The sequence below is a fragment of the Anopheles merus genome, chromosome 3R (genome assembly GCF_017562075.2).
Source record: "Anopheles merus strain MAF chromosome 3R, AmerM5.1, whole genome shotgun sequence".
Classification (NCBI taxonomy): Eukaryota; Metazoa; Arthropoda; class Insecta; order Diptera; family Culicidae; genus Anopheles; species Anopheles merus.
Window position 1 is genome coordinate 511,465 of NC_054084.1, and position 15,609 is coordinate 527,073.

Sequence of the window (15,609 nt, forward strand, 5' to 3'; positions counted from 1 at the left end):
TGCGTAAGGTAGCGCACCTATACAAATTTGATCGAAGCACAGCATAAACCGACATAACTTCTTATTAATTCACATTATCTTATCTATCTTTTCTATATCTCTATATCGATCTTCTCTTCTCTATCTCTTCTTCTCTTCTCTATATCTATGAAAATCTCGTGCCATGATGTTTGTTGCCAGCGTCCTCAGAAACGGCTGGATAATTTTCAAGGAAACTTTGCACACACCTTATGCTGGCATGAGTATAAGTTTTAAGATCTACAACATTTTAAGATGTTTCAATTAACTTAATTTACAATTAAGTTTGCAATTAGGTTTTAAATTCTCTAATTCCCCCTACAATGAGCAAAATTGTTGTTGTTGTTGCATACATCACTTTGCTACTTGGTGTAGCAGTTTACACTTGATGTAAAGTGCCTAGCGGTTTACGATACTATCTCAATCTTGGGAATAACTGCCAGCTAGTTTATCAATATTATTTGTGGTGTGTCTAGGTAACAGGAAACTATAAAAATCTGCATTATTATTTACATCCACTTTCATCTGGCTGTTATAAACCAACACCAACTTGTCTAAATAATATCCATGCCCGTTTGCGATCATAATCTCCACCCAGCGCGTGTTTTCCTGAGCACCAATCTTACTCCATTCCCACGTGACAAAACCTCATTAGGCTAATATTATACGCATATTACATTTCCGTTCCGACCTACTGGACCATCAAAGAGGTGGAACTGATTACAAGCGTAACCCCGTATGCGTAACGGGAGAGGAAGTAATGATTCGTTTGCTGGAATCAACCGAAAACACATTCGTCAGGGATTGGTGCTCCCTGCATGTTGCGGTGGTTACTATATATGTAGTTGCAGAGGTAATTAGGTGACTACGGGACTTCCTTGTTTCAGGAACGATAGAGTCATATTTAGTTTCGCCTAAATTGCTGCACTGCAGTCAAAACAAGCATCTACGTCGGAGCTCCTTTCTAAAATTCAGCTAGTTAGATTAATTTTGCTAATGAACGCTGTAATACTACATGATTAGACCGTACATGCAAGAAACAATCTAATCCAGCTAACCGCAATGCTTACCACCATACATCTAGAAATAATGTTTCAACGATGTTTACCAATAATAACTACTCTTCCAAACTGCTGATGTTTCAAATCAGACATATATTTTTGGGACGAATATTTTAAGAGAAGTTAACAATCCAAAACGCTGTTTTTCAATTACACACCACCTTTGATCGTTTGGTGGTGTTTCCAGACACAGTCTTGCACTGCAAATATTCCCCATCAAACCTCATCAAAGCAAGCCGCGAAATGTCATCCTGACCTTTCCGGCAACCTCGCACATGGTTGGAGGATTAGCTGTTGATTAGTTCTATAGATTGTATTCAATTTGTGCATTAAATACAAGTCCAAGTGTGCCGTTGGCGTAATGGTCTGTTGAGCAGGGTCTACCATTAGCACCACACACACTCCCATCCGAAATGGTGGAAAATCGCCCTGCAACTTTGAAGCCAAACGGTTCGCCCAACTCTGTACGGAAACGAACGCAGGCAGGCAAACCAACACGCTACGTACAACTGCTCTCTGTCAACAGGTGAGTGAAGTGCATTTACCTAATGTAATGTAGCAACGCTGAGCACGTTTAGCTGTTTGCTCAAGCTAATGATTTGAGTGTTGAGGGAGATTAATATTCAAACAGCGTCGACATGTGAACACCACTGCAGCCTAGACCGAGACAGCCTGACTATAGGGAAGATACTACTGGATGCAATGCAGCGCAGTGAACAGAGATGAGATTTGAGACCTTTTGGCAAATGTTATCGTATAGTATGTGGATGTTAAAATAGCATACATGAAAGTCATTACCTTCGATGATAAGGAATAGGTATGCAATTTAGATTATTGAGGTTTATTCATCTGCTACTATTGCTCTGTATTTTTACATTAAATGCATTTTCATCATAAAGTTTCATTACATCATAAAAATACATACGTATTTACCTTTACTCACGCAGTATTTTCATATGGACCACTCCATCAAGCGCTGTTTGCTGTACATCTCAAAGACAAAAGCAAAGAATGACAAACTCAACTTTACGCAATGCAACACAAAAGGTCTTTCCAAATATTTTCATTAGCTTTTTAAATGTTTGCAGTTGCACAAAGCTCATCTCCGTTCACCATTGCTAATACGCGTACCGTTTACACAACGTTCTATTTATTTCCCTTATCTGTTTTTCGTTCACTTTTTGCTCCCTTAAGTAATCGAAATGAACCCAATACCAGTGTTGATGATGTCCTTTGTGTAGGGGTTTTTTTTTTTGCTCATCGATGGATAAACACAGGCAAGCTCGTCAGTAGACCCTTTGGAAAAACATAAAGAGAGAAAAACGGCATGAAACATGGGATACGATACAACGGTAGGAAATGAAATTATTTAAAACTCAATTTCAAAAACCAAAACAAAAGGCAAAAAATTATTCCCTTATCCCTTTCCATAGTTGTTTCAGGGTTTGTGGGTGTATTTGCCTGTTTTTTTTCAAATTCACTTCAAAAATTCCTTTCACTTTAAGCCATCCCATCCTCATCATGGAAACCCTTTTTGTGAATGCCTACTGTATGCGGTAGAGGAAGAAGGCGTTGTGATGGTGTTGTGGCAACAATAAAAAACATACACACTATGATGTGACGTGACCGTGGCCATGTATTATGCCTGCTGTCAAACTGGTTGTCGGTTTCACGTGCGTTCATCGGTTCAGCCCTCCAAAAAAGGGAATAAAACAAAACACATGATAGCACTGAATTATTCATAACCGTCCCAGGCTTCAACTAACCTCTTTGCAAAAAAAACTGCATAAGGTGATGTGGCTGAGATGCGAAAGATCCGTAAATGGATTCGTTGCACACTCGCCCGTGATAGGAGATAGGCTAAAGATTGGCCTCCAGTTTCCTATTCCCTTCACGCAAGCACCTTTCCAGGCTCATGTTGCCCATTTCCCAATCAACATGTGCGCAACAAACTCTGGATTTCTTTTCCCTTCTTTTCACTTCATATGCATGGGAAAATGCGTGTGCAAAGGATCAGCATTAATGGTTGAAGACACGGGGTGAAATATAATGTTTGCTTTGTACTCGATCCTTGTGGGTGTTGGTTTCACTAGGAACGTGGCACCGACCCGGGCTCCATGTGTGGCGAGGGTTATATTTGTTAAAGGATGTTTTCATTTTCTGGCCCGTCCCTTGTGTCTGTCCGGTTCGTTACTTATTTAAGTGCTCAGTGTTGCTTCTTTATGCATTCTTCAAACACATCATGTACCTATGACGGTTTTGCGGTGGACGTGTTAGCCCACCGGAACGATTACTTATGGTTTCACAGGTTTGCAGTGTGATTTTCATTTTTCAACATTCACCTGGCACGTTCAAAGCTCGCTTACTTATCTCACTTGTTTACACACTGTCTGGCAAGCACAAAACATAAAGCCCGCCTTTTATTTTACTATCATTTAGGTCCATCGTTACATCGAGACCAATCCACATGGCGCTGTCTCAGCAACAACACAAAATAATGAATAAAATACCCAGGCGTAGTTCAACTAAAACACTTTTACCATTCAAAATAAACAACGCAGTCGAATCTTATTCCAGTTTCACAGACAAAAGTTAGTATCGTACAAACATCCCAACAAATAGACAAACAGAGAAAGTTTTGCAATCGATCATCCAACACCAATACACAGCAGCTCAATAAAAGCGTTAATAAATAGCAAACGTCTCCACGGGATATCTACGAAAATTGCTGTTACAGATCACAGCGCAGCATTACCACGGCAAGATCAAGCGTGTAACAAGCGTACAACAATCATGTTCCCCATTCGGCAGCATAGCTGCATTGCAACACCGATTATGCCCACTCTTCCACTAAAACGTACCCACAGGATGAATCGCTTTCACTGAAATCATTGCCCACCCATCGGCATCCTACTGGCAAATTGCCAACCGTTCGCGTTTTCATCATACGCTTAGCAGCGTACTCGTGCCAACATAAGCGTTGCAACTTTTCCACCCCGTATGGTCGCATTCAATGCAAACGCGTTTTGCGAGAAGTTGACTTTTGTTTGGAAAGCGTAAAGATAGATGGTACGTAGTGCCCCGCTGGGACAGTTTAGGATGCACGCTTTACCCCCCAAAATAATCAACATTCCACAAACATCCCATTATTGGTGCTGTTCTGTGGATTTACGGCCCGCGGCCTGCATGCTGTTTACGTTGCAAAATTCCTCGCGAAGGAAGTACGGTATTTAAATTTATAGAATCACTCACACAACTTTCGCGGTAAGTGGCTGGAACAGTGTGTAGGTTCCAACCACATCGCACCACTCACTATACCGCATACCCTCATTGGAAAGTCGAAATTTTGTATCGCTCTGCTGGTTGGGGGGTGATTGGGTGGGCTTTTTAATATCTTCTACCCTATTGAGCACCCAAACGGTGGCTTTCACCTATCGGCACCATTCCGTCCTTTTTGCAACATTTACAGCCTGGCCACTAGGATCGTTCCGGGTGGTGAAAAAGGGAAATCAATTCCAACCAATTATCGCACCATCCCGAGGTTCACCCGAAGCTGGAGCAACTTTTCTAAAGGGAGGGAATGGAGAGAAGCGTTAGTGGGACTGCATTATTACTCAAACGCTTGACGATGGTGATGGCGGTGCTTTTGGTATCGTCGTTAAACGACGTCTGCAGCTGCTACCATGTACCATGTAAACACCCTTGTACAATGCGAATCGGACATTTACAATCCATGTTTCCCGTTATGCTATACGGCGGTTTCCTTGCTCCCGCATGCAACTTCACTGAACGCTCTCTGCCCCTTTGCAGGTCAATCCAGTGGCTGGGTAAACCATTATGGTCACAGCGGGAAATGCTGTTGTACCGTTTTTTGGGAGCCCACCCTGTCCCGCTAATAGCAATTAGCTAAACGTGCTGCAAAAATTACTCCAATTATAAAGGGATGAAATGTAGACAACGAACGTACCAGGCAACTGTACCACGGAGGAAGCATGAGAAGTGTCCTTAATTGAACTGTAATTTGATGAGTTAGGAGTTGAACGTGTTTGCTGGCCGAAATAGAGAGAAAACAAATGTGCGGATATGCTTCCGTGATGAGAAAGTCTAAATACGAATTTAAGCACAAAACAATAAATCCCATATTACTGTCACATTCAATTGCATGCAGTGCAACATAATTATGTTGCCGGAGGAAGTTTTTTTCTTCAAATGCAAATTGATTTTCAGGTACTTACATGGTTTTGAATGCACTCAAAGGCTGACACAATGCCCATCCATGGCGATATCACACAGTCTGAAGCGAATGTACATTTAATTTCTCTATTAAAAACACATCTTATTCAAGCCTTCGCACTCGTGTTGAATGTGCCCACCCTACAAGCTCAAATCGACGTCAATTGCACCATCGTCAGCAAACAGTCTCGTTATTCCGTCACCGATACACAATTAAACCGTGATCCAATCCCGCCATCTGCCATTAGCGCCAACGTCAATTAAAGCAAATCGTCCCGTCACCAACAGTCAGCAACATACTGTCAACTTGTTTGACTTCCCATACTCACACACACCCTTCCCGACCGGTGAAAAGTGTGTTTGAATGCGTAAAATTTTAATTAAACTCTTCGCGGCTATAAAAACCCCGCTCCAAGACACGGCGTACGGTGTATCAAGCCTAAAGCCCTAGGTTTCCCGTTTTATTGCCTGACAATTTCACAACCATCTCCCATACCCGCTACCACTACACCAAACCGCAAATAAGACTGTCGCTTTCCGGAGCCCGTTAATTCTAATGGTAAAAGTTTGTCTCCACCGGCGGCCGTTGTTGGTCTACAATGGCACAAGCTCGATTCGCTTGCAAGCCTAGCGCACAGGTTGGCACAGGTCCTAACACTCAGTCGATTCGCCTGCACAAAAGACACTGGTATCCGGTCATTCGAGCAGACCGGTCGGCAAGCATTTGTGAACAAATCTTCCACTCCCGCTGACAGATTGTGTATCACTCCCGACTCCCGAGTTTCGAAATCTTTCGAAAGCGGACACATTTTTGTGAGACCATTTCAACAAAGTTATGAACATTCCACCGTGTCTGTGCGCCAAAACTTTATCCCGCATGTCTTTACCAACCCGTTAACCGATCCGGTTTACACCACCAAATCACGCCGTAACGTAACTTTTGCTCAAGCTTTTCTCTGTTTCTTCCTACGATTTCTTTTTCTTCACTCAACGCTTAATGCTGACTTTCCACTGACAGATGTGACTCAAGCGGGTTTGCGAGAGGCAAAACCACTAACGTGCTTAAGGAAAGCTGCTTTTCCTTCCAATGACTGCCAGCCATTGTCTTCCGTTTCATTACAATCACACGAATGCAACGCACGATTGAATGTGTTGCAAGAAAATGATGAGCTTCGCTCATTTTCTAATTGCTTGCAGCGTAGTGCTTTCGTTGAGCTTGGTAGTTTCTGCGGAAATTATCTACCCAAGAATAACACATCTTCTATCCTCTCCGGGGATTTCTATTGCGCAATGGTTTACCTGGAATGATGCTCTTGATGTGATGCCTACAGTAAGTTGTAGTAAATATGATTTTAAAGTGTATCTTCTTCCACTATCTCTCAGCTCATTGAAATCTTTGCCGAAGAAATAATTCATAAATAACATAGTACAGTCATACTGCTACATCATTCGAATTGCTTTTCGCATACGTGCCATTCACCAGCTTAAATCGAGCTTTCGTTTGCAAATGTTAAGCTTCACTCACCATCATTTCATTTCGGTTATTAAACCGAACCGTTTTTAGTAAACGCTTCACAGTAAACAACATCGGCCGAGTAACAACCGTAACAAACATTTCTGCAATGACCCTGCAAACATGTACATCGTCATATGTCCATTATGCATAAGCTCAACAAATACCATTACTTTCTGTTGCGAAATGAAACTTTGTTCTCGTTCTCTCCTATCCTCCCCGCTCATGCCGAATTGTACCTTTCCGTAAGCCGCATTAGTGTTATTATCGACACATGTTCAGATACGTTTCCTTTTGTTTATACTTTGCTTAAATCGTGCTAAGCGCCTTCTACTTTTCGCTCTCTCTCTCTCTCTCTCTCTCTCTCTCTCTCTCTCTCTCTCTCTTTCGTTCTCCACAAGCATCCCGGACATTTTACTTCCAGGGATTAAGTTTTGCCCACTGTACTGTAACGCTTCGCTTTTTAACACCATTAGTGCTTAGGGAACCGGATCATACTTCCGGAAAAGTGTACTCGCTACCCCCATTATGAAGTAGAAAAGGAGTCATGGGAAAGCATTACATTCTACCACACACCATCGGTAGCCATGTTTCGTTTCTCGGTTCATTTCCTATGCGTTGACAGCTGCTAACAAAGTGTCGCTTACTTACATCAAAAGCGGCACATTTAAGCAAAACGCACAACCAGCCCAAACTCCCGAAAGCGTTTCAGGGACATTTTAGCTTTGAGGACTCAGTAACCGTGCTGGCAAATTAACTCATTCCCTGTGTGGTTTTTTGCGACCAATTTTCTGTGGAGTGGAGGAGAGGAATCGAGTGTCTTTTCTGGAAATACTTCAAGCATATTTGAAAATACACTCATTCCGCTTTGCATACGAACCTAGTGCACCACCGGTGGGGATGTACAGATTGGGATAGTATGGATGGATTGGGATGGTACTTCCCAGAGCACGGAGATACAGTTCTGGTGCGAGGGACGATTCCGACACCAACAGACCGTGGAATAAATATCCTCGGCCAACCAGATGATACTGAAGAGCTGATTTATCCCACATTCTTCCTTGGTCTTGGGCTTTTGTCTCAATATGCAGTCATTACTGAGCTTTCCCTACCTATCCCACTTATGGTACGACACCGGTAAAACAAAATGAATGCGTCTTATTTATGCTAATGGAAAGCGAATGCCGGGCTGCGTGAGTCGGTAGGCGGCAGCGGTCGAACTGACTGAATCATCTATCTGCTTTTCTTGAACACGTTGCCACTGTGCCGCCTAACGTCCCATCTTCCAGACGCTTGAGCTCGGCATGTAAACGCGCCCGTCGTACGCAACACGCGTCATCGTAACGCCCTACTACGTAGCGCTTCGGGGAAGCATCAAAACGTGAGTATTCCACAGGCTCGTCGCTTGGCCAACCAACCGTGGCTTCCGTCACGTGAAAAAGGATACTCTCTACCCTGTCGCAATTGTTGAAGCAGGAAAAGTTTTGCTGGAATCTTACCAAACCAAACCCCGGCACTACCATCGATGTGGCATTGAATAACCAACAACAAAAAAGAAAAAAGCGCCTATGAGCTTTCTTGCTTCTTGCCTTTAGCACAACGCAAAAAAAACCTCACAGCGACATGGCATGGAAAAAGAGTGGAATGGTGCGGCATTGCAAATTTAGTGGAACACGCTCCGGAACTCATTATATTTTATGTGAAGTAACAAATTTTCTGAAGCCCGCACACATCTTTCGCTACGCTGAACAGCTTGACGAAACGTACACCTTTTCTGCTCTATGCTACCTTTTTTGTTTTTGTAAGGTAGGTTTATTTATAGTGTTTTATTCAACTAAAATGGTGCAGCAAAGCATTTCAATACAACTTTAAAACAGCTTCCTGCTTTTCAATACAAAACACAATTTACAACTTCACAGGACCTGCACATCGCACCCTAGAAATTCATTCCTCGTTTCCTTGAAGCTGTGCCGATGGCACCGTCGTCATAAATTGAAACATATTTCAATACAGCGTAAACAAAATTGCAACACACTTTCCAAAACTATGCAAATGAACATTTCTTATCATACACCGTACACCATACACCGTACGAACGTACGGTTTGCGAATGTGTTGAAATTCAACTTTCAAGACGCAAAAATATAACGGCGAAGTATATCAAACGCTCTCTGTGGCAGTGTGTAGCTACTTCCCAGCACTCCCGCGTGGATGCGAAAACTGGGGAGATACAAGAGAAGAAAAATAAACATTATCCCCGCAGGACAAATTCATTTATAAAGCGATTAAACTAATATATTTTCCGTTTTCATTGTCGCGTGCACACAAACGCGCGTGTTGCTGCCGCCGTTCGGCATGGTATCTTCACTAGCTCTCCACGTTTCGCTCTTCTTTGCTTCATGTTTTTACTTTTCATTCAACGGCCTTCCACTGATTGCTTGGTTCGCATTGGTGATAGTTAAGCGTCCACCTCGGATTATTCTAATGAGCAAAAGGCGCAAAGTAAAAATAAGTTTATGAAACCATGTTTTAATCCAGTTAGGTGTTCGGTGGCAACTTTGATTGTTTTGGGCCCTATAATGATAAGAGTTTATTTAAATTTTACCACATCCTGGGGTTCCTTCCTGATTGTTACAAACTACTTTAACAATCTTCTCCAAATCAAAGGAAAATATTTGTTTTAGTTTAAAGATATTTAATTAGATTTTTTAATTTATTCAGTTTTTTGCATTGAATTTTAATACATAAAAATAAACAGTTCAGTTTCATTATCAAGTTTCAACGAGTTTTTTCCCAGTTTTTTCAAATGGTTGAGCCTCATGTCATGCAACCCAGCAGCAACATCGGCATTCCCGTCGTGCATCACAACACTAACACAATTAAACTCTTGTAGATAAATTTGTCTAATTTAAGCATTATATCATTATTTCACCATTCCTTTTTAAAAGCATGTTAGCGCAATACAGATTTTCTAAAGTTGTCGAGGACTCGCTACAGAATATGTACCGATGTAACCCTCGTAATGGTACGGCTCGAAGAAAAACAGAAGCCCGACGCGATGCACACAGGTGTGCTCAATTCAGTTTTACTTCCTGCCCTTCCTGAAAGTAGCAAGAGTTGCAGCTCGATGGCTTAACGTCGCGTTGATGGTTGTTTAAAAGCATCATAATTCAAATGATGTACCACCGGTACCACACTGTGACCCGCATTCCCGCTATCGCGCCCACAAACGACGTGTCCGGTACCGGAACGTTTCCGGTAGGTTGATCCTTGGCCTACAAATTGCACATCTCATATGAGCGGATCTTTTATGTCGTTCTATGGTCTCGCGTATTCTCTTCTGGGTGACTCAAACTGCCTGTGCCTTTTCCGTCCGTACTAACGAGAGATGAGATCAAACCATCCCAGATGGGTACTGTGCCGAGTACTTCCATCCGTGGCTGAGATGGAGGGTGATTTTCGAAGCATGACTTACTTACACTGCTGTGCTTTGCTTCTTCTGTGGCCCATAATTACGAACAAGTGGAGTAAAGTAAGTCACTGTGCTTTTTCTTTACGGCCGACCGTCAGCACACTTAGCGAAATGCACGACATCATATGCTTGCCTTTACAGCGGAAAAGCAACAACATAACAGCAGCAAAAACCAACTCTCCAAGTGTGTGCATTGTATTGCTTCTGCCAAGCGAAATACCATTTTTGCATCCTTTTCCGCATCAGCCCGGCAACTGGATGGAGACTGCTGCAGACTTGTGCACCCGTTTCTTAACGATAATAATTTTCTTCCTGCTCATCTACAACGCACCCACGTTGGGTCTCCGTTTATTGTTCGAAGCATTTCACAAACGGCCACCACACGCATGTGCTACCAGGAAAACCATCAAATTCGCCCACGTTTTGTCACTCTTACAACACCGACCGACGGAACCGTAGGACAATTTCCCATGCTTCTCTTTCTTTGTATATTCACTTATCGTGACAGTTTTGAACTGCCTTCCCGGAGCCTACATGATCCTCATACGGCCGGAGAATACTCACAGCTTGTGATCCAGGTCACCAGCGTACGGTTTTACTTTAATTACGATAGATTGTTATTCATACGACATTCACCGGGAAGCCTCAACGAACCGACCCAAACTGAGCAACATCTGAGCTACGACGGAACTCCCCCTAGAAGGGTTCTTTCTTCCCGCTGGTTAACCCAAAAGCCTTCGTCATCAGAGAAAAGCCCTCAGCCTGCATAGTAGACAAAGTTGTGGGGTCCATCGAAGGTCTCTACTAGCCAGCTGTTACAAAGCAACCTTCCGTTCCTCTTGTGCAACTGTGTACTAGAATCAAATAAAACCATTCTCCCAAGAGCAATGTGTGTACGGGAGCGAGGATGCAATGCAGTAGATAGAACCCTTTTGTCAAAGTTTCTGCGATAATAACGCTCGCACACTACAACAGCAAAAAGGCACAGCTCGATGAGCTCCAACCGCCATTGGCTCGACCGCATTATTGCCGGATAGCACCAACCAATGAATGAACGAACGCTTTTCAAGTCTGTGTGTGTGTGTGTCTCAAGAGTGGCATTTGTAATAAACATTGCCACGGGTGAACGGCTCTTCCGAGAAAGCTAGAAGCAAATATCCTCCCTCGCCGATGCGATGCATATGAGCAGCTTTTCTTGCATTTGCTTGCAGAGTCGGTTGCCGGTGTGATGTATTTTGAAGATGATCTCGGCAAATTACCATCGGGTAATTCAAGATCCCCACTGGTACGGTCCGACCCGATACACGGTACGATGCATGCATCCAAAAGATAGGTCGTGCAGTTAATTGGAGTTCATCTGCAGAAATAAATACTACGGCAGAACAGAGTTTCCGGAGGAACTGTGGGGAACAATTTGAAACATGTCGGGTCACAAGGTATCTTATTTTGTAAATTAATTTCATACCAAGAAAAAACATTGGATAACAATTTTCTATTCAATTGCAGAGCTAGGGACACACTATGGTGCAGTAGTTGATGTATTTTGTATCTCAGCTTATCGCTACTCTCCTAAGATCATCAAGACAGATCGTGCTCTTAAACCGTACCCGACACAATGGGGCCTTCCGGCGGCGGGGTCATCCAGCGACTTTGCTGGTGTTTCTTTCCTTTCCGGTTTTCATCACAAATCTCAGATTTAAAATTAAAAGTTCACACTCACTAGTTGATGGGTACAGGAGGAACCTTACGCGAACAAAGAATGTTTCTTCACATCCGGCCGAGATTGCAGTGCGACCAGCACGTCGAAACGATGGCCCGGTCGAGAACTCCTTGTTCTGCCTTCCAAAGTTGGCCCAAAGTTTTGTTCGCTAACCACTAGTACCGGGCTACATTTGATGGAAGCTCCCACTGCACTCGCCTTTCTGCCGGATGCACTTTAAAACATTTGAGAGGAACTTGCTTTTTCATTCTTCATTCTTTTCGCCTTCATTTGGATTCTGTTGAACTTTTGAAAGTTTAGCTAACGGAGTAAGTTCATCAAATTGGTCCAGGAGACGAATGGTTACGGTGGCACATGTACTATGGACCTGTCAACAATTTCTATGCACTGCACGTACATTCCGCACAATTGGAAGATTGTTTTTTCCTCTTTCTGCATGTTTTTCAGATGACTTACTACTAGGGTGACCGTGTTTTTTGCACCACCGGGAACTACCGCAGTGAAAACGGTCAACAATGAACGACGTGTTGGGAGAGAATCTTACAAACTCTCACTACAATGTTTCAATGTTTGACCAGCAGTGTTTTTCGTGTAGTTTGCCCATTTACACGACTTTTTTCAAAGGCAGTTGAATTGGGTGCAACGACAATTCATAGATCAAGCGGTCAGACAAACAATAACTCTAGCTGCTTAATGCTAGACGTTTTCTGCTCCATACAATTCTCTCAGTGCATTAGCGCAATCCGTAGCTATAGTTGTTAATTTGCATGCAATTAAACACTACAGGTCATCATACGGTTTACATGACGTACCGAGAAGCAGCCTCCTAGCATCCGAACAATCCTAACATTCTTCCACGCCCCGCAGTAATTACCGATTAGTCGAACAGAACCAATTAGCAAAGTTATTCAACGGTAACTGGGTCACCGACATCGTGTTTTCTTTCAAGCACTCCCTCTCTCTCTCTCCCAAACACACACTCCATATCAACCCATCTCATCCCTGGCGGCCCAAGGGACACATTGTCAAGGGCCGTGCATATTTAGCCCATTCGCACAATCTCCTGCATCAGGCGTGTAATCGGCCGCCTTCCTGCAAGGCGAAAACAGACGCACTCGTATGCAAAAATGTGCAAAAGAGACCTCCCGGTGGGATTTGAGATACGACTCGGGAAACCTTTTCCGCACACCTGGTTCACTTTCTTGCAGCATTATTTGCATATTAAGGATTTGGAAATCACTCTCGGTGCACGACGGATCCGGGTTTAGCTTCATTTCCTGCTCACTCATCGGTGAGTGTGGAAATCTAAAAATAGCTCCACTCTCAATATGGTTCACTTGAGCTGTTCATGCAGTGTCTGGAGAAATGTGCTATCAATTCGAAAATGTGTGATCAATGCACCATCAGAACAAACCATGTGGGAGATTCGGTATGTAAAAAGTAATATGATGAAAGCCTTCCTATGATGGAAATGTAAGTATCCCCCGGGAAAAAGCTTCAAAAATTTACATTCAACGAGTGAATGGACAATTAAATGACTATTGAATTCATCATTGCACAATTATTGGAGGGAATATCCCAAATTCATTTTTTTGTTGAAAGCATTCTTTTCAATATTACCACATGATTAAATATTGTTCGTTTTGCTTAAATAATATGTCACTGTCTTTTGTTATGTTCAATCATCAACCACATAAATGAGCCCCAGCTCATTCAACGTATTTCAATCCTCTGTTCCGAATGATTCTCATTGGGTGCAACATTTCACAAACGGTTTCTTCTGCCTCGCTCCACATTCTATCGGTAATTGTCCTGACCTAGACAGCAGCGTACACGTGCACACAACATGCAGATTGGCACATGAATCTGAATCGATTCGAACAAATTGATGTGTGATATGGGTTGCATTCCATACGAATGACCCGAAACCTCATCGATGCTGATTGAAATGCAAGCCCTTTTAGTTCTGTTTTTTTTTTCACCTCGACTATGAAGTCTGAATACTCTTTTTAGAGGAATGTGCCACTGTCTGACATCATAGAAAATGACACCTCTCCAGATGGTGGGATGCAATGCACGGGCAGATGATTATGCATTGTGCTAAACATTTTCACAGACCGAACGGTTTTCCCCTTTTTATGCTTAAATTGCATCCAATTTGCTTTCTTTATCATACTTTCAACCGGTACGGGTTCCATTTGGTTGAGTCGAGTTGCTGAAACGAGATAAGAAGTACAATGCAAATCGATGAACGGCTGCAATCGATTGTCTCTTTTGGAGCGACTACCTTTTTCACCATCCTTCAGATAGAGAGATATCGAGGAGCGTTCTTTTTTGTTTTTCAACTGAGGAGCGGTTGAATTATATTTTAAATTGTTGTGTCCTGTGTGTAGTTTACACAAAGCGAACATAATAAACAGCTGATAAGAATAATCGTTGTGCGGGTGAATATCAAACCTGTAAATGAGCATCTTATTATCTTGTTTGGTTTCATCATTCAGTAATGCAGTAAAGTCTTCAAAAGTCAAACAAAACAAAAAAAACAACTAAACGTGTTTCTCACGCAATTTTTTATCCCATTATGTCAATACCCTTATCATATGTATAAACAGAACACTTGCGTTAATTAAAATTAAAACGTAACCCTGAATCATAATATCACGCAAGGTCTATCAAACGGCTAACTGTCAGCATAAACAATTGCTATACAAATTACATGATAAATCGTACAGAAAGCGTATACCCATTAAAATGAATCACACTCATTAATTGAATCGTGATCCGGCGGAATGGTGGTTAAAAACTGTCACCCAACTGTGACCGTACGCCAACCATCGACCGCGCTTGTCGCTCGTACTGCAAATGAAAAGTGACAAATGAACCGCTGCGGGAAATTCGGATTAATTGAAACAACACTACGCAAACCGGACACCATCGGCCGCATTCGCTCGTCGAATGTATTTAGCGTTCTGTACGGTAGAAATATAAATAAGTGTGTGTGTCCAGCAAAATAGTAAAATATTGGTTTTTATATATTTATATATAGATATATTTCATTTGTAAGTATATAATATATAATATATGTTCAATAAATTCCACCTGCTTATTTTATTTACAGTTTTCAATTCAGTGTAACGCCAATAAAGGAGTGATACATTGTGCGCATAACAATACCTAATGTGACATACGAATGGCGCAGGATTAAATGATTATTTTGCTGAAGACGCGAATCATTCAGTGCAACAACATACCTCACGGCATTCCTCCCATCAGTACTTTCTGCACAGTGTTTGTATTTGTGGGAGTATTGAGTGGTTGTTTTGTCAACTGTTGCCTACTTACACAGCAAAACCAACTCATCTGACCTGACGCAAGCAATTATAACGTGAGCTTCATATTGGATCGCAAAAAAATCCCGCCTTTTCTGATGAATGTGCAATGACGAGAGGTGAAGAGATTATCCAGTCCGGCAAAATCGGGGTGGAAACAACGCAACAAGAACCGCGTATGCAGCAATAACAACAAACAAACAAGCGACCATGTTGATATTACATTTGCGATTAAGTTGTGCATAAATTAGCTCCTCACAACC

The 15,609-nt window shown here is 42.4% G+C and overlaps 1 long non-coding RNA gene across 3 annotated transcripts; it reads left to right on the plus strand.

The window, feature by feature from the left end:
- The first annotated feature begins 1,312 nt into the window (after window positions 1-1,312).
- LOC121597996 lies at window positions 1,313-15,468 on the plus strand. 3 transcript variants are annotated; one of them, XR_006005500.1, is made up of 3 exons: window positions 1,313-1,605; window positions 2,274-2,431; window positions 15,136-15,468. It is a non-coding gene; the product is annotated as an uncharacterized LOC121597996 (long non-coding RNA). The 3 variants fall into 3 exon arrangements; XR_006005501.1 differs by lacking the exon at window positions 15,136-15,468 and adding an exon at window positions 4,890-4,927; XR_006005502.1 differs by lacking the exon at window positions 15,136-15,468 and adding an exon at window positions 2,585-2,723.
- Window positions 15,469-15,609: the final 141 nt, after the last annotated feature.